At 39.0% G+C, this 16,393-nt stretch overlaps 1 long non-coding RNA gene across 1 annotated transcript in view; it reads right to left on the minus strand.

Annotated features, from left to right (window-relative positions):
* Positions 1–11,152: 11,152 nt before the first annotated feature.
* Positions 11,153–16,393, minus strand: part of LOC136793801 (uncharacterized) — a 1,119,572-nt gene continuing 1,114,331 nt past the window's right edge. Inside the window, exon 9 of the long non-coding RNA XR_010839590.1 lies at positions 11,153–11,223. This is a non-coding gene — a long non-coding RNA (uncharacterized lncRNA). The remainder of the gene's footprint in view (positions 11,224–16,393) is intronic.

The following is a 16,393-nucleotide window of genomic DNA, read 5'->3' on the forward strand; positions in this document are numbered from 1 at the left end:
TTGTTCTCCATAGTGGCTGTATCATTTTACATTCCCACCAACAGTGCAATAGTGTTCCCTTTTCTCCACACTCTCTCCAGCATTTATTGTTTCTAGAGGTTTGGATGATGGCCAATCTGACCGGTGTGAGATGATATCTCATTGTAGTTTTGATTTGCATTTCTCTAATGATTAATGAGGTTGAGCATTCTTTCATGTGTTTGTTGGCAATCTGTATATCTTCTTTGGAGAAATGTCTATTTAGTTCTTCTGCCCATTTTTGGATTGGGTTGTTTGTTTTTTTGTTATTGAGCTGCATGAGTTGCTTATAAATTTTGGATATTAATCCTTTGTCAGTTGCTTCATTTGCAAATATTTTCTCCCATTCTGAGGATTGTCTTCTGATCTTGTTTATGGTATCCTTTGCTGTGCAAAAGCTTTTAAGTTTCATTAGATCCCATTTGTTTATTTTTGTTTTTATTTCCATTTCTCTAGGAGATGGGTCAAAAAGGATCTTGCTGTGATTTCTGTAATAGAGTGTTCTGCCTATGTTTTCCTCTAAGAGTTTGATAGTGTCTGGCCTTACATTTAGGTCTTTAACCCATTTTGAGTTTATTTTTGTGTATGGTGTTAGGGAGTGTTCTAATTTCATACTTCTACAGGTAGCTGTCCAGTTTTCCCAGCACCACTTATTGAAGAGACTGTCTTTTCTCCACTGTGTTTCCTTCCCTCCTTTATCAAAGATAAGGTGACCATATGTGTGTGGGTTTATCTCTGGGCTTTCTATCCTGTTCCATTGATCTATATTTCTGTTTTTGTGCCAGTACCATACTGTCTTGATTACTGTGGCCTTATAGTATAGTCTGAAGTCAGGGAGCCTGATTCCTCCAGCTCCATTTTTCGTTCTCAAGATTGCTTTGGCTATTCGGGGTCTTTTGTGTTTCCATACAAATTGTGAAATTCTTTGTTCTAGTTCTGTAAAAAATGCCAGTGGTAATTTGATAGGGATTGCATTGAATCTGTAGATTGCTTTGGGTAGTAGAGTCATTTTCACAATGTTGATTCTTCCAATCCAAGAACATGGTATATTTCTCCACCTATTTGTATCATCTTTAATTTCTTTCATCAGTGTCTTATAGTTTTCTGCATACAAGTCTTTTGTCTCCTTAGGTAGGTTTATTCCTAGATATTTTATTCTTCTTGTTGCAATGGTAAATGGGAGTGTTTTCTTAATTTCACTCTCAGATTTTTCATCATTAGTGTATGAGAATGCCAGAGATTTCTGTGCATTAGTTTTGTATCCTGGTACTTTACCAAATTCATTGATTAGTTCTAGTAGTTTCTGGTAGCATCCTTAGGATTCTCTATGTATAGTATCATGTCATCTGCAAACAGTGACATCTTTACTTCTTCTTTTCCTATTTGGATTCCTTTAATTTCTTTATTTTCTCTGATTGCTGTGGCTAGAACTTCCAAAACTATGTTGAATAAGAGTGGTGAGATTGGGCAACCTTGTTTTCTTCCTGATCTTAGTGGAAATGGTTTCAGTTTTTCACCATTGAGAACAATGCTGGCTGTGGGTTTGTCATATATGGCCTTTATTATGCTGAGGAAATTTCCCTCTATGCCTACTTTCTGCAGGGTTTTTATCATAAATGGGTGTTGAATTTTGTCAAAAGCTTTCTCTGCATCTATTGAGATGATCATATGGTTTTTCTCCTTCAGTTTGTTGATATGGTGTATCACGTTGATTGATTTGCGTATATTGAGGAATCCTTGCATTCCTGGAATAAACCCCACTTGATCATGGTGTATGATCCTTTTAATGTGCTGTTGGATTCTGTTTGCTAGTATTTTGTTGAGGATTTTTGCATCTATATTCATCAGTGATATTAGCCTATAGTTTTCTTTCTTTGTGACGTCTTTGTCTGGTTTTGGTATCAGGGTGATGGTGGCCTCATAGAATGAGTTTGGGAGTGTTCCTCCCTCTGCTATCTTTTGGAAGAGTTTGAGAAGGATAGGTGTTAGCTCTTCTCTAAATGTTTGATAGAATTCGCCTGTGAAGCCATCTGATCCTGGGCTTTTGTTTGTTGGAAGATTTTTAATCACAGTTTCAATTTCAGTGCTTGTGATTGGTCTGTTCATATTTTCTATTTCTTCCTGGTTCAGTCCCGGCAGGTTGTGCATTTCTAAGAATTTCTCCGTTTCTTCCAGGTTGTCCATTTTATTGACATACAGTTGCTTGTAGTAATCTCTAATAATCTTTTGTATCTCTGCAGTGTCAGTTGTTACATCTCCTTTTTCATTTCTAATTCTATTGATTTGAGTCTTCTCCCTTTTATTCTTATGGGTCTGGCTAATGGTTTATCAATATTATTTATCTTCTCAAAGAACCAGCTTTTAGTTTCATTGATCTTTGCTATTGTTTCCTTCATTTCTTTTTCATTAATTTCTGATCTGATCTTTATGATTTCTTTCCTTCTGCTAAATCTGGGTTTTTTTGTTCTTCTTTCTCTAATTGCTTTAAGTGCAAAGTTAGGTTGTTTATTCGAGATGTTTCCTGTTTCTTAAGGTATGATTGTATTGCTATAAACTTCCCTCTTAGAACTGCTTTTGTTGTATCCCATAGGTTTTGGGTCGTCGTGTCTCCATTGTCATTTGTTTCTAAGTATTTTTTGATTTTCTCTTTGATTTCTTCAGTGATCATTTCGTTATTAAGTAGTGTATTGTTTAGCCTCCATGTGTTTGTATTTTTTACAGATCTTTTCCTGTAATTGATATCTAGTCTCATAGTGTTGTGGTCGGAAAAGATACTTGATACGATTTCAATTTTCTTAAATTTGCCAAGACTAGATTTGTGACCCAATATATGATTGATCCTGGAGAATGTTCCATGAACACTTGAGAAAAATGTGTATTCTGGTTTTTTTGGATGGAATGTCCTATAAATATCAATTAAGTCCATCTTGTGTAATGTATCATTTAAAGCCTGTGTTTCCTTATTTATTTTCATTTTGGATGATCTGTCCATTGGTGAAAGTGGGGTGTTCAAGTCCCCTACTATGATTGTGTTACTGTCGACTTCCCCTTTTATGGCTGTTAGTATTTGCCTTATGTATTGAGGTGCGCCTATGTTGGGTGCATAAATATTTACAATTGTTATATCTTCTTCATGGATCGATCCCTTGATCATTATGTAGTGTCCTTCTTTGTCTCTTGTAATAGTTTTTATTTTAAAGTGTATTTTGTCTGATATGAGAATTGCTACTCCAGCTTTCTTCTGATTTCCATTTGCATGGAATATCTTTTTCCATCCCCTCACTTTCAGCCTGTAAGTGTCCCTAGGTCTGAAGTGCGTCTCTTGTAGACAGCATATATATGGGTCCTGTTTTTGTATCCATTCAGCCAGTCTGTGTCTTTTGGTGGGAGCATTTAATCCATTTACATTTAAGGTAATTATTGATATGTGCGTTCCTATTACCATTTACTTAATTGTTTTGGGTTGTTCTTGTAGGTGTTTTCCTTCTCTTATGTTTCTTGCTTAGAGAAGATCCTTTAGCATTTTCTGTAAAGCTGGTTTGGTGGTGCTGAACTCTCTCAGCTTTTGCTTGTCTGTAAAGGTTTTAATTTCTCCATCAAATCTGAATGAGATCCTTGCTGGGTAGAGTAATCTTGGTTGTAGGTTTTTTTTCCTTCATCACTTTAAATATGTCCTTCCACTCCCTTCTGGCTTGTAGAGTTTCTGCTGAAAGATCAGATGTTAGCCTTATGGGGATTCCCTTGTGTGTTTTTTGTTGTTTTTCCCTTGCTGCTTTTAATATGTTTTCTTTGTATTTAATTTTTGACAGTTTGATTATTATGTGTCTCGGCGTGTTTATCCTTGGGTTTATCCTGTATGGGACTCTCTGTGCTTCCTGGACTTGATTGACTATTTCCTTTCCTATATTAGGGAAGTTTTTAACTATAATCTCTTCAAATATTTTCTCAGTCCTTTTCTTTTTCTCTTCTTCTTCTGGAACCCCTATGATTCGGATGTTGGTGCATTTAATGTTGTCCCAGAGATCTCTGAGACTGTCCTCAGTTCTTTTCATTCTTTTTTCTTTCTTCTGCTCTGCAGTAGTTATTTCCACTATTTTATCTTCCAGGTCACTTATCCGTCCTTCTGCCTCAGTTATTCTGCTACTGATCCCATCTAGAGTATTTTTCATTTCATTTATTGTGTTGCTCATCGTTACTTGCTTCCTCTTTATTTCTTCTAGGTCCTTGTTAACTGTTTCTTGCAAGTTGTCTATTCTATTTCCAAGATTTTGAATCATCTTCACCATCATTATTCTGAATTCTCTTTCAGGTAGACTGGCTATTACCTCTTCATTTGTTAGGTCTGGTGTGTTTTTATCTTGCTCCTTCATCTGCTGTGTGTTTTTCTGTCTTCTCATTTTGCTTATCTTACTGTGTTTGGGGTCTCCCTTCTGCAGGCTGCAGGTTCGTAGTTCTATCTATTTTTGGTGGCTGTCCCCAGTGGCTGAGGTTGGTTCAGTGGGTTGAGCAGGTTTCCTGGTTAGGGGGACCAGTGCCCCTGTTCTGGTGGATGAGGCTGAATCCCGTCTCCCTGGTGGGCAGGTCCACGTCTGGTGGCATGTATGGGGATGTTGGTAGCCTTACTATGATTCTAGGCAGCCTCTCTGGTAATGGATGGGGCTGTAGACCTGTCTCGCTCTTTGTTGGGGATAGGGTGTCCAGCACTGTTCGTTGCTGGTCCTTGAGTGAAGCTGGGTCTTGGTGTTGAGATGGAGATCTCTGGGAGATTTTCACCATTTGATATTACATGGAGCTGAGAGGTCTCTTGTGGACCAGTGTCCTGAGGTTAGTTCTCCCACCTCAGAGACACAGCCTTGACACCTGGCTGGAGTGCCAAGAGCCTTTAATCCACATGGCTCAAAACAAAAGGGAGAAAAAAAATAGAAAGGCAAGAAAGGAAGGAAGGAAGGAGGAAGGGAGGGAAGGAAGGAAGAAAGGAAGGGAGGGAGGAAGAAAGGAAGGGAGGAAGGAAGGAGGGAATAAAGAAAGGAAAGGAGGAAGGAAGGATGAAATAGGAAAGAAAGGAGGGAAGAAAGGAAGAAAGAAAGGGGAGAAGACAAATTAAGTAGGGTAAAATACAGTTATTAAAATAAAAAAATAATTATTAAGAAGAAAAATTTCTATTAAAGAAAAAAAAGAAAAAAAAAGAGGGGGGGTCGGTCTAACCCCAGGACAAATGGTGAAAACAATGCTACACAGACAAAGTCTCACACAGCAGCACCCACATACACAGTCACAAAAAGAAAAAAGGGGAAAATAATAGTATATCTTGCTCCCAAAGTCCACCTCCTCAACCTGGGATATTTCGCTGTCTATTCAGGTTTTCCACAGATGCAGGGCACTTCAAGCTGACTGTGGAGCTTTAACCCACTGTTTCTGAGGCTGCTGGGAGGGACCTCCCCCTCTCTTTGTTCGCACAGCTCCTGGGGCTCAGCCCTGGACCTGGCCCCGCCTCTGTGCGCAGGTTGTCCAAGGGCGTCTGCCCTTCGCTCAGAGAGGGCGGGGTCAAAGGAGCAGTGTTAATGGAGCAGCTGATTCATGGTCTCTGGCTCACTCAGGCGGGGGGCGGGGGGCACGGATGTGGGGCGAGTCTGCGGTGGCAGAGGCCAGCATGATGCTGCACCGGCCCGAGGCGCACCGCGCGTTTTCCCGGGGAAGCAGTCCCTGGATCCTGGGACCCCGGCGGTGATGAGCTGCACAGGCTCCTGGGAGGGCCGGTGTGGAGAGTGACCTGTGCTCCCACAGAGGCCTCTTGGTGGTGGCAGTAGCAACCCTAGCGTCCCACACCCGTCTCTGTTGTGCGTTCCGACAGCCGCAGCTCGCTCCCGTTTCTGGAGCTCCTTTATGTGGTGCCCTTAATTCCCTTTCCTCGTGCCCCAGGAAGCGAAGAGGCAAGAAAAAGTCTCTTGTCTCTTCAGCAGCTCCACGCCCGTTTCTGGAGCTCCTTTAAGGGGCGCGCTTAAACCCTTCTCCTCACGCAGCAGGAGGTAAAGAGGGAAGAAAAGGTCTCTTGCCTCTTCGGCAGCTCCAGACTTCTCCGGAACTCCCTCCCGGCCAGCCCTGGTGCACTAACCCCTTCAGGCTGTTTTCACTCTGCCAACTCCAGACCTTGCCCTGGGATCCGCCCAAGGCTCAGTTCCCAGCCCTGCCCACCCCAGGGCTGAGCAGACAAGCCTCTCGGGCTGGTGAGTGCTGATCGGCACCCGATCCTCTGCGGAATCTCTCCGCTTTGCCCTCCACACCCTGTTGCTGCGCTCTCCTCCGCGGCTCTGAAGCTTCCCCCTCTGCCACCCGCAGTCTCCGCCCGCGAAGGGGCTTCTAGTGTGTGGGAACCTTTCCTCCTTCACGGCTCCCTCCCACTGGTGCAGGTCCCGTCCCTATTCTTTTGTCTCTGTTTATTCTTTTTTCTTTTGCCCTACCCAGGTACGTGGGGGATTTCTTGCCTTTTGGGAGGGCTGAGGTCTTCTGCCAGCATTCGGTGGGTGTTCTATAGGAGAAGTTCCACGTGTAGATGTATTTCTGATGTATCTGTGAGGAGGAAGGTGATCCCTGCGTCTTACTCTTCCACCATCTTCTCGCTCCCCCCCCTACATATAGGTTTTTTATTTGAGATTTTTCTTGTTTCTTGCTGTAGGATTGTATTGCTATAAACTTCCCTCTTAGAACTGCTTTTGCTGCATCCCGTAGGTTTTGGGTCATCGTGGTTTCATTGTCATTTGTTTTTAGGTATTTTTTGATTTCCTCTTTAATTTCTTCAATGATCTCTTGTTTATTTAGTAGTGTATTGTTTAACCTCCATGTGTCTGTGTTTTTTATGTTTTTTCCCTGTAATTGATTTCTTATGTCATAGCATTGTGGACAGAAAAGAAGCTTGATATGATTTCAATTTTCTTAAATTTACTGAGGCTTGATTTGTGACCCAGGTTGTGATCTATCCTGGAGAATGTTCCATGTGCATGTGAGCAGAAAGTGTAATCTGCTGTTTTTGGATGCAATGTCATATAAGTATCAATTAAAGCTATCTGGTCTGTTGTGTCATTTAAAGCTCGTGTTTCCTTATTAATTTTCTGTTTGGAGGATCTGTCCATTGGTGTAAGTGAGGTGTTAAAGTCCCCCACTATTTTTGTGTTATTGTCGATTTCTTCTTTTATAGCTGTTAACTGTTGCCTTATGTATTGAGATGCTCCTATGTTGGGTGTATATATATTTATAATTGTTATATCTTCTTGGATTGTTCCCTTGATCATTATGTAGTGTCCTTTCTTGTCTCTTATAACATTCTTTATTTTAACGTCTATTTTATCTGATATGAGTATTGCTACTCCAGCTTTCTTCTGATTCCCAATTGCATGGAATATCTTTTTCCATCCCCTTACTTTCAGTCTGTATGTGTCCTTAGGTCTGAAGTGAGTCTCTTGTAGACAGCACATATATAGGTCTTGTTTTTGTATCTATTCAGCCTGTCTGTGTCTTTTGGTTGGAGCATTTAATCCATTTACATTTAAGGTAATTATCAATATGTATATTCCTATTACGATTTTCTTAATTAAATTTCTCCATCGAATCTGAATGAGATCTTTGCTGGGTAGAGTAATCTTGGTTGTACGTTTTTCCATTTCATCACTTTAAATATGTCATGCCACTCCCTTCTGGGTTGCAGAGTTTCTGCTTAAAGATCAGCTGTTAACCTTATGGGGATTCCTCTGTATGTTAATTGTTGCTTTTCCCTTGCTGCTTTTAACAGTTTTTCTTTGTATTTAATTTTTGATAGTTTGATTAATATGTGTCTTGGCATGTTTCTCCTTGGATTTATCCTGTATGGGACTCTCTGTGCTTCCTGGACTTGATTAACTATTTCCTTTCCCATTTAGGGAAGTTTTCAACTATGATCTCTTCAAATATTTTCTCAATCCCTTTTTTTTTCTCTTCTTCTTGGACCCCTATAATTCAAATGTTGGTGCATTTAGTGTTGTCCCAGAGGTCTCTGAGATTGTCCTCAATTGTTTTCATTCTTTTTTCTTTATTCTGCTCTGTGGTAGTTCTTTCCATTGTTTTATATTCCAGGTCACTTATCCGTTCTTCTGCCTCAGTTATTCTGCTATTGATTCCTTCTAGAGAATTTTTAATTTCATTTATTGTGTTGTTCATCATTGTTTGTTTGCTCTTTAGTTCTTCTAGGTCTTTGTTAAACATTTCTTGTATTTTCTCCATTCTATTTCCAAGATTTTGGATCATCTTAACTATCATTATTCTGAATTATTTTTCAGGTAGACTGCCTATTTCCTCCTCATTTGTTTGCTCTGGTGGGTTTTTACCTTGCTCCTTCATCTGCTCTCTATTTGTCTGTCTTCTTAACACTTACTGTGTTTGGGGTCTCCTTTTTGCAGGCTGCATGTTTGTAGTTCCCGTTGTTTTTGGTGTCTGCTCCCAGTGGGTAAGGTTGGTTCAGTGCATTGTGTAGGCATCCAGGTGGAGGGGACTGGTGCCTGTGTTCTGGTTGGTGAGGCTGGCTCTTGTTTTTCTGGTGGGCAGGACCACATCCGGTGGTGTGTTTTGGTCTGTCTGTGAACTTAATATGATATTAGGCAGCCTCTCTGCTAATGGGTGGGGTTGTGCTCTCTTGCTCATTGTTTGGCATAGGGTGTACAGCACTGAAGCTTGCTGGTCATTGAGTGAAGCTGAGTCTTAGACTTGAAATGGAGATCTCTGGGAGAACTTTCACCATTTGATATTACATGGGGCTGGGAGGTCTCTGGTGGACCAATGTCCTGTACTTGGCTCTTCCACCTCAGAGCATCAGTCCTGAAACCAGCCAGAGCACCAAGACCCTGTCAGCCACATGGCTCAGAAGAAAAGGGAGAAAAGAAAGAAATAAATAAAGAAAAATAAAATAAAATAAAGTTATTAAAAGAGAATAAATTTATTAAAAATAAAATAATAAAAGGTAATGAAAGAAAAGAAAGAGAGAAAGAAAGAAGAGAGCAACCAAACCAAAAAACAAATCCAGCAATGATAACAAGCACTAAAAACTATATTTAAAAAAATAAAGAAAAACAGTCAGTACCCTAGGACAAATGGCAAAAGCAAAGCTATACCAACAAAATCACACAAAGAAGCATGTACATACACACTCACAAAAAGAAAAAAAGGAAAAAAATATATATATTAGAAAAAAAAAGGAAGAGAGAAACGAAATCCATAAACAAATCTGCCAATGATAATACACTCTAAATACTAAACTAAGATAAACATAAAACCAGAAACAAATTAGAGGCAGAAAGGAAACCCCAAGTCTCTAGTTGCTCCCAATGTCCACTACCTCAATTTTGGGATGATTCGTTGTCTATTCAGGTATTCAAGATATGCAGTGTACATTACGTTGATTGTGGAGATTTAATCTGCTGCTCCTGAGGCTGCTGGGGGAGATTTCCCTTTCTCTTCTTTTTTTGCACAGCTTCTGGGGTTCAGCTTTTGCTTTGGCCCACCTCTGCATGTAGGTCGCCTGAGGGTGTCTGTTCCCCACCCAGACATGACGGGGTTAAAGCAGCAGCTGATTAGGGGGTTCTGGCTCACTCAGGCCAGGGGGAGGAAGGGGTATGGAATGTGGGGTGAGCCTGCGGCGGCAGAGGCCAGTGTAACATTGCACCTGCCTGAGGTGCACTGTGTGTTCTCCTGGGGAAGTTGTCCCTGGATCATGGGACCCTGGCAGTGGCGGGCTGCACAGGCTCCCAGGAGGGGAGGTGTGGATAGTGACCTGTGCTTGCACACAGGCTTCTTGGTGACTGTAGCTGCAGACTTAGCATTTCATGCCTGTCTCTGGTGTCCACACTGATAGCCATGGCTTGCGCCCACCTCTGGAGTTCGTTTAGGCGGTGCTCTGAATCCCCTCTCTTCGCACACTCTGAAACAATGGTCTCTTTCCTCTTAGGCAGTTCCAGACTTTTTCCTGAACTCCCTCCTGGCTAGCTGTGGTGCACTAGCCCCCTTCATGCTGTGTTCATGCAGCCAATCCCAGTCCTCTCCCTAGGATCTGACGTCCAAAGCTGGAGCCTCAACTCCCAGCCTCCACCTGCCCTGGCGGGTAAGCAGACAAGCCTCTCAGGCTGGTGAGAGCTGGTCAGCACCACTCCTCTTTGTGGGAATCTCTTTGCTTTGCCCTCTGCACCCCTATTACTACACTGTCCCCCATGGCTCTGAAGCTTCCCCCACACCCACACCCCATCCCTGCCAGTGAAGCGGCTTCCTAGTGTGTGGAAACTTTTCCTCCTTCATAGCTCCCTCCCCAAGGTCTAGGTCCTGTCCCTATTCTTTTGTTTCTGTTTTTCCTTTTTTCTTTTTCCCTACCCAGGTGTGTGGGAAGTTCCTTGCCTTTTGGGAAGTCTGAGGTCTTCTGCCAGTGTTCAGCAGGTGTTCTGTAGGAGTTGTTCCACATATAGATGTAGTTTTGTTGTATTTGTGTGGAGGAAGGTGATCTCCACGTCTTACTCCTCCGCCATCTTGAAGGTGCCCTCAATAGGATCATTCTTATATTAACCCTGGAACAAATTCTAATCTATTTCTTGCTCATTAGATTCTCCTGGACTTCTTTTTATCATGTTACTATTTTAAGGGAACAAACCCTTTTCATTTCCTTTGTTCAGATATGTTAGAATATTTTGTTAATCATATATAATATATATTGTCTAGTATTGTCACTATAGATTATAATTATTATACACAAAAAATGTATTCAATATAGTTAACTCAATATATTACACTTAAGGTTATTTATACATATAAACATAATATATACATATATGTACAAAATTATATGTATGTGTATATCATAGTATTTTGTCAGTGTAAATCATTCTAATAAGCTACCTCCTAAAAAGGATCACACATATTTGAAGTTTCAGAAACCTCACTCAAATGATAGAAAAAAAATAAAAATATTACCAACCATGTAAAAGAGTTAGAGTAGGGAACAAGGGTGGATAGAAGAATTCTACATTTTAGCACAGGGAAAGAATGTAGGTGAGTGGTAATTGGCAGAGCAGAGCAAAGTGCAAAGTAAGTGACTGCCAAGAGAATTCACGGGAAAAACCAGGTAACTCACCTTGAAAACTTCCTTAGAAACTCTACTGAATATGCCAGGAGTCTGGAAGGACATGATGGTGCAAAGGGCTGAAAACAGAAGAATAGGTGAAATCTCACTATACAAAATAGATTCCTATATTTAAACCTTTTACCTCACAGGAGGATAAAGGATAATTTGTTTATTGTTTATTCCTGAAAATTTTACCTTATTCAGATATACGAGACATACTGTAATGAAAGAGTGAGTATGTAGACCAAGATAAAGGGCATTAAATGAAAGTTTATATATTGAATTATGTGAAACCTCAGCTCTACTTTTTCTCCCTGATCCCATAACACTAGTTGCCAAGCATATATCCCATTTTCCTCCCCCCTTCAGTTGGGGTATTGGATGATTCTCTTCTGGAGAAGTAGAATTGCCTCAAAGAATAGTCATCCCATTATCTACAAGGGATTCATTGAAAAAGTACATGGTTATCCGATAATAAATCCCAGTAGTTGTCAAGCCCTACCATGTATCCAGAGCTCCCAATCATCTTTTAAGTTCCCAACTACATTGATGAAATTACCTCAAAATTTGATAGATGGACAAACCTATTGTGAAATATTCATAATTCAATTATATATTATTTTATTATATATATATATACATATATATTTATGAGCCAAAGAGTATAAAAGAATACATCCAGTTAAATAGAAAATTAATTTACATATTTTAGGATATCATAGCATTCATATTTTTTGCATCATTTGAAAAAGATTTGATGTAGCTGAAGAGCTGAAGAAATGTAAAAATCTAATAATCAGCTGGGTGAGGAACTTCAGATTTCTGAAGTAGAGAGAAAAATTAGTTGTATATGAATGTAAAATTGCCAAATAAATGCAAGGACACTGATTTTACTCAAGACTAATCCCTGTTAAAATTTTGAAGCCCCAAATGAAGCAACTATAAAATAGTAAGTAATTTCAATTAACTGAGAAGAACTGTCTTTCTTAGTATATAAACCATAGTAAAGGCACATTTGTGTTCATAAGGAAACTGTGTATTGATGTTATTGCTCAAGCTGATAAGGTTTACTGGAGTAGCTTACAAGCAGAGAACTCTGTAGCAAAGTGCATACAATTCTTTGCTGTCTTATTATCTCAGAAAAGCTTTGTTTAGGCCTATCAGTGAAAGACAACATGGAAGACAGTCAATAGAGGGGCCCATTTCTACATCCCTGCACACAATCATAAGGGAGCTGGAAGCGGGCTGGGAACATCTAATTGACTATATAACAATAGGAACTTCTGTTGGAGGAAAATGTTTGCTGGGAAGGTGGAGCATCTGGGGAAACTTGTGCTTTTCTACTGTGCTGCCTTAATCCTACTGAGTTTTATATCTGCCAAGATGTAGAAAGGGAGAAAGGAATGAGGCTACTTGGATTACCTCACTTATGGTATTTGATGCACCTGTGATCTTTAAGAGAATTTGGCCTATTAGAGTGACAGCCTTGTAATTACTGTTAAATAACTGCTTTAGTTTTTAAATTTAAAGATGTAATCTTATTAAGTGTACACTCAGTATCAAACTCTGAGAGAATTTTAATCATATTCATAAGTTTACTTTATTAGACTTATGAATCATTTAAACACACAAGAATGTTTTGTTTGAATCAGACAATTGAAGTAATTTAGAAGGGAATTGAAAATATTACATATATAAATGCAATTTAAAGTTCACAATTAACATTTGAAACTGAACACATTATTCAAAAACTTCTAAATTTACAAATGACTTTTAAAATGTATTTAAAAACAAAGAAATTAAAATGATAACATTAATAAGCTAAACATTAATTATTAAAAAATAAAATAAAGTTTTATGAATGCAAGTTAACCCTTGAAGCCGCAAAATTCTCACAACCAGAAACATGGATACCCAGATATGAAATATGAGGGAAGCCTCCAATATGAAAATAGCCTCCAACAAACAAACAGGAAAACAGAAAATAAAGAGAAACTACAAGTAGTAGAATGACACCTTAAAGAAACCATAAACAAAATCATCATAAAGAAGAACAAGTTATGAAGGGAAAGGAAAAAAATGAATAGAACAAAAAAGATCTTTTGTGAATTTAAATATGATAGTCAATTTTTTCAACAAAAAGTTGAAATATAAAGCAAGCCAACTAGACAAATAGATGAAAAAGTGGAAAAGAAGAAGAAAAACAAGAGAGCAATTATGAAAATACAAAAATTACATTCTTAAGACTTCTACTTCTGGCAGATCTATAGTTTCAGCACAAGCAGAAAGTGAAGGATAAGGTCGACTTTTAAATGTCCAGATTAAGCATTGAAGAATGCTCCAACACAGAATCAATCTGCAAAAGCTACAAGAGAATTTTTGTTACTGTTTTTTGTGGGTTTTTTTAAACATTTTTACTGGAGTATAATTGTTTTACAATGTTGTGTGGGGTTTTTTGACCCCAGGCATTCAAGGAAATCTCCCCCAAAACACTAGCTGACGACAAGTTCAAAGAACAGAAACTTCAATGACAACACATAACAGTGAATGTACACTTTACAAAATAGTTTAGAGAAGTCAGTAAAAAAAACTATTATAATCACAGCGAGCAACAAAATCCCTGAGGAGAGGGAATAATCTGATTTCCAGAATTAGCGTATTGTATTATTCAAAAATATTCCATTTCAACAAAAAAATTATGAAACATGCAAAGAACTAAGAAAGTATGGCCAGTTTACAGGGGATATTAATAGAAACTGTTCCTGAAGAAGCACAGACAATAGATTTACTAGAAAGGTAAGTTGTAATCTTACCTTTTCATCAAGTATGTAAAATATGCTCTAAAACTAAAGCAAATTATGAATAAAAAGCTGAAGGAACCAGGGGAATGATGTCACAAGAAACAGGATAATACCAAGAGACAGAAATTATTAAAAGAGATAAAACAGAAATTCTGGAGTTAAAAAGTAAAATAACTGAAATAAATTCATGATGCAGCTTTCAATAGCAGATTTGAGTATACAGAAGAAAAAAAAAACAGCAAAGTTGATTATAGGTTCATTTAAATTATCCAGCCTGAAGAACAGAAAGGAATGAAGAAAAATGAACAGAGCCAAAGAGACTGTGGTATACCATTAAGCGTAACAACATATGAATAATTGAATTCCCAGAGGAGAGGAGACAGGGAACAGAGCAGCAAAAAAAAAAAAAAAAAAAAAAAAAATTTAAGAAAACAATGACCCCAAACTGCCCATATTTGATAATACAGGAATCTGGAGCTCTAAGAAGTTCAACAAACTCATAGAAGGATGAACACAAAGAGAATCACACCAAGACATATTATAATCCTAATTATATAAGTGGAAATATATATCTTACTGTAGGTATTCCATGTTTTATTTGATTTTTTGTGCTTTTAAGACTCAACCCTCCCTCTTCTCCTTCAGTCACACAATGAGTAAGCTAATAAGAAAGCCTGTGGCTCCTTTCTTCAGTGGCAGATGGAGATTCAAACCATTGAAGCACCACCCAATTGCAGGAACCCTCAACCTGGTCCCAAAGACTAACCATAATAAAAATACCAAGCAAGTCTTATTTCCTTATTCTCTGAAGTCATTTTTGGACTTCCTTCGAAAGTCTGCCCTATTCTCCCCCAAAAGCCCCATTTTGTATGTAGTAAATATTTTCACACACTCTTCATGTGAATGTGGCATCATCAGTCTTGACATTGGAATCAAATCGTGAGTCTATACTGATTATGGGTAGACACAACCCATTGGTACTATGAGTAAAATGCCTGCGACCACCAGAAGTCTGGTTCTTTTGCTTCGGTTTGCTTACTGGCTTTGCTGCCTGATGGTACACATACATTTTGATCTGCTCTCTCCTGGCTAGCTTGGTGCTTTAAGCTTTGCTGCTTTATACTATATTTGCTGTGTTCTATTAGGGTTCTGTGCTATGGATTTCAAGTTTGTATCCCCACAGAAATTTATATGTTGAAACTCTAATTTCCAATATCATGGTATTTGGAGGTGTGACCTTTGGGAGTTAATTAGTGTTAGATTAGGTCATGGGGGTAGGGCTTTTCTGATTGGATTAATGACCTTATAAAAAGAGGAAGAGACAGAAGATCTCTCTCTTCATACATGCACTGCATGCATGCATGAAGGAAGGCAATGTGAGAACATAACCAAAAAGAAAACTCTCACCAAGAACCCAACCATGCAGGCCCCCTGATCTCAGACTTCCAGACTCCAGAACTGTGAGAAATGTTTGTTTTTGAAGCTACCCAGTCTATGATATTCTGCTTTAGAAGCTTGAACTAAGACAATCTATCACAGATATAACCAAACTAAGTTCAATAGTTAGTTGGCATTTAAGGCCAAAGTATAGGATTGGGACACCCCTCAAGTAGTGCCTCAGGCTCTCTCTCTCTCTCTCTCCCTATTATATATGTGTGTGTGTGTGTGTGTGTGTGTGTGTGTGTGTGTGTGTGTATCTTAGATTGAATCATGTGTCTCAATTCCATTGTAAGCTATGGCTGACACTAGGCTCAGGGGAAAGACTTTTATTTAATCTGTGACTGATTGCTTATGTTAAAGAAGGCATTGTCCCTATTCTGTAGAGCACTACACCCTGTGCTACGTATAGGCCCATTGGATGGTTATTCATGTGGAAGAAGAACATATTTGAGCATATGTTACTATTTGAAGATTTGAATTGTTGAGGTTCATGATCCTAAAGTAGATGACTTATTAGGATCTTATGGATTTCCTTTGCTACTGCTGCCACTGCCTATGTCTCTATCTCCACAAAAGATCCTGATGCCCAAAGTTATAAGGGGAAACAAAAAACAGGTACCCCTGTGGCTCAGACAGGGGGTTAGTTCAAACCCTATTTTGTCCCAGCATTCTTAAAGAAATCACTGATATGGAGGAGGCGCCTAAACCTGACAATACTGATTTGAAGTCTCTTTAAAGTAGAGTAGAAAGGACCTTAGAGTAGAAAGGACCACATCCACCACAAAATATATCTAGTATAGAGAAAAAAGGAAGGGTGGGAGGAAAAACAAAGCAACCTGGGTACTGGAGGAGAAAACAAACAACTGAAGCTGAGGTCCCAATTGAAATCCAAAATTTACTAACGTAATTTATAGGACAAAAATATAGAAGGATGCTTATTGGTTGTTTTCCACCTCTACAATTTGACAACAGGTTATGAATTAACTTTAACATCTGCTAAAATGCA

This window comes from Kogia breviceps, chromosome 3 (assembly GCF_026419965.1).
Source record: "Kogia breviceps isolate mKogBre1 chromosome 3, mKogBre1 haplotype 1, whole genome shotgun sequence".
Classification (NCBI taxonomy): Eukaryota; Metazoa; Chordata; class Mammalia; order Artiodactyla; family Physeteridae; genus Kogia; species Kogia breviceps.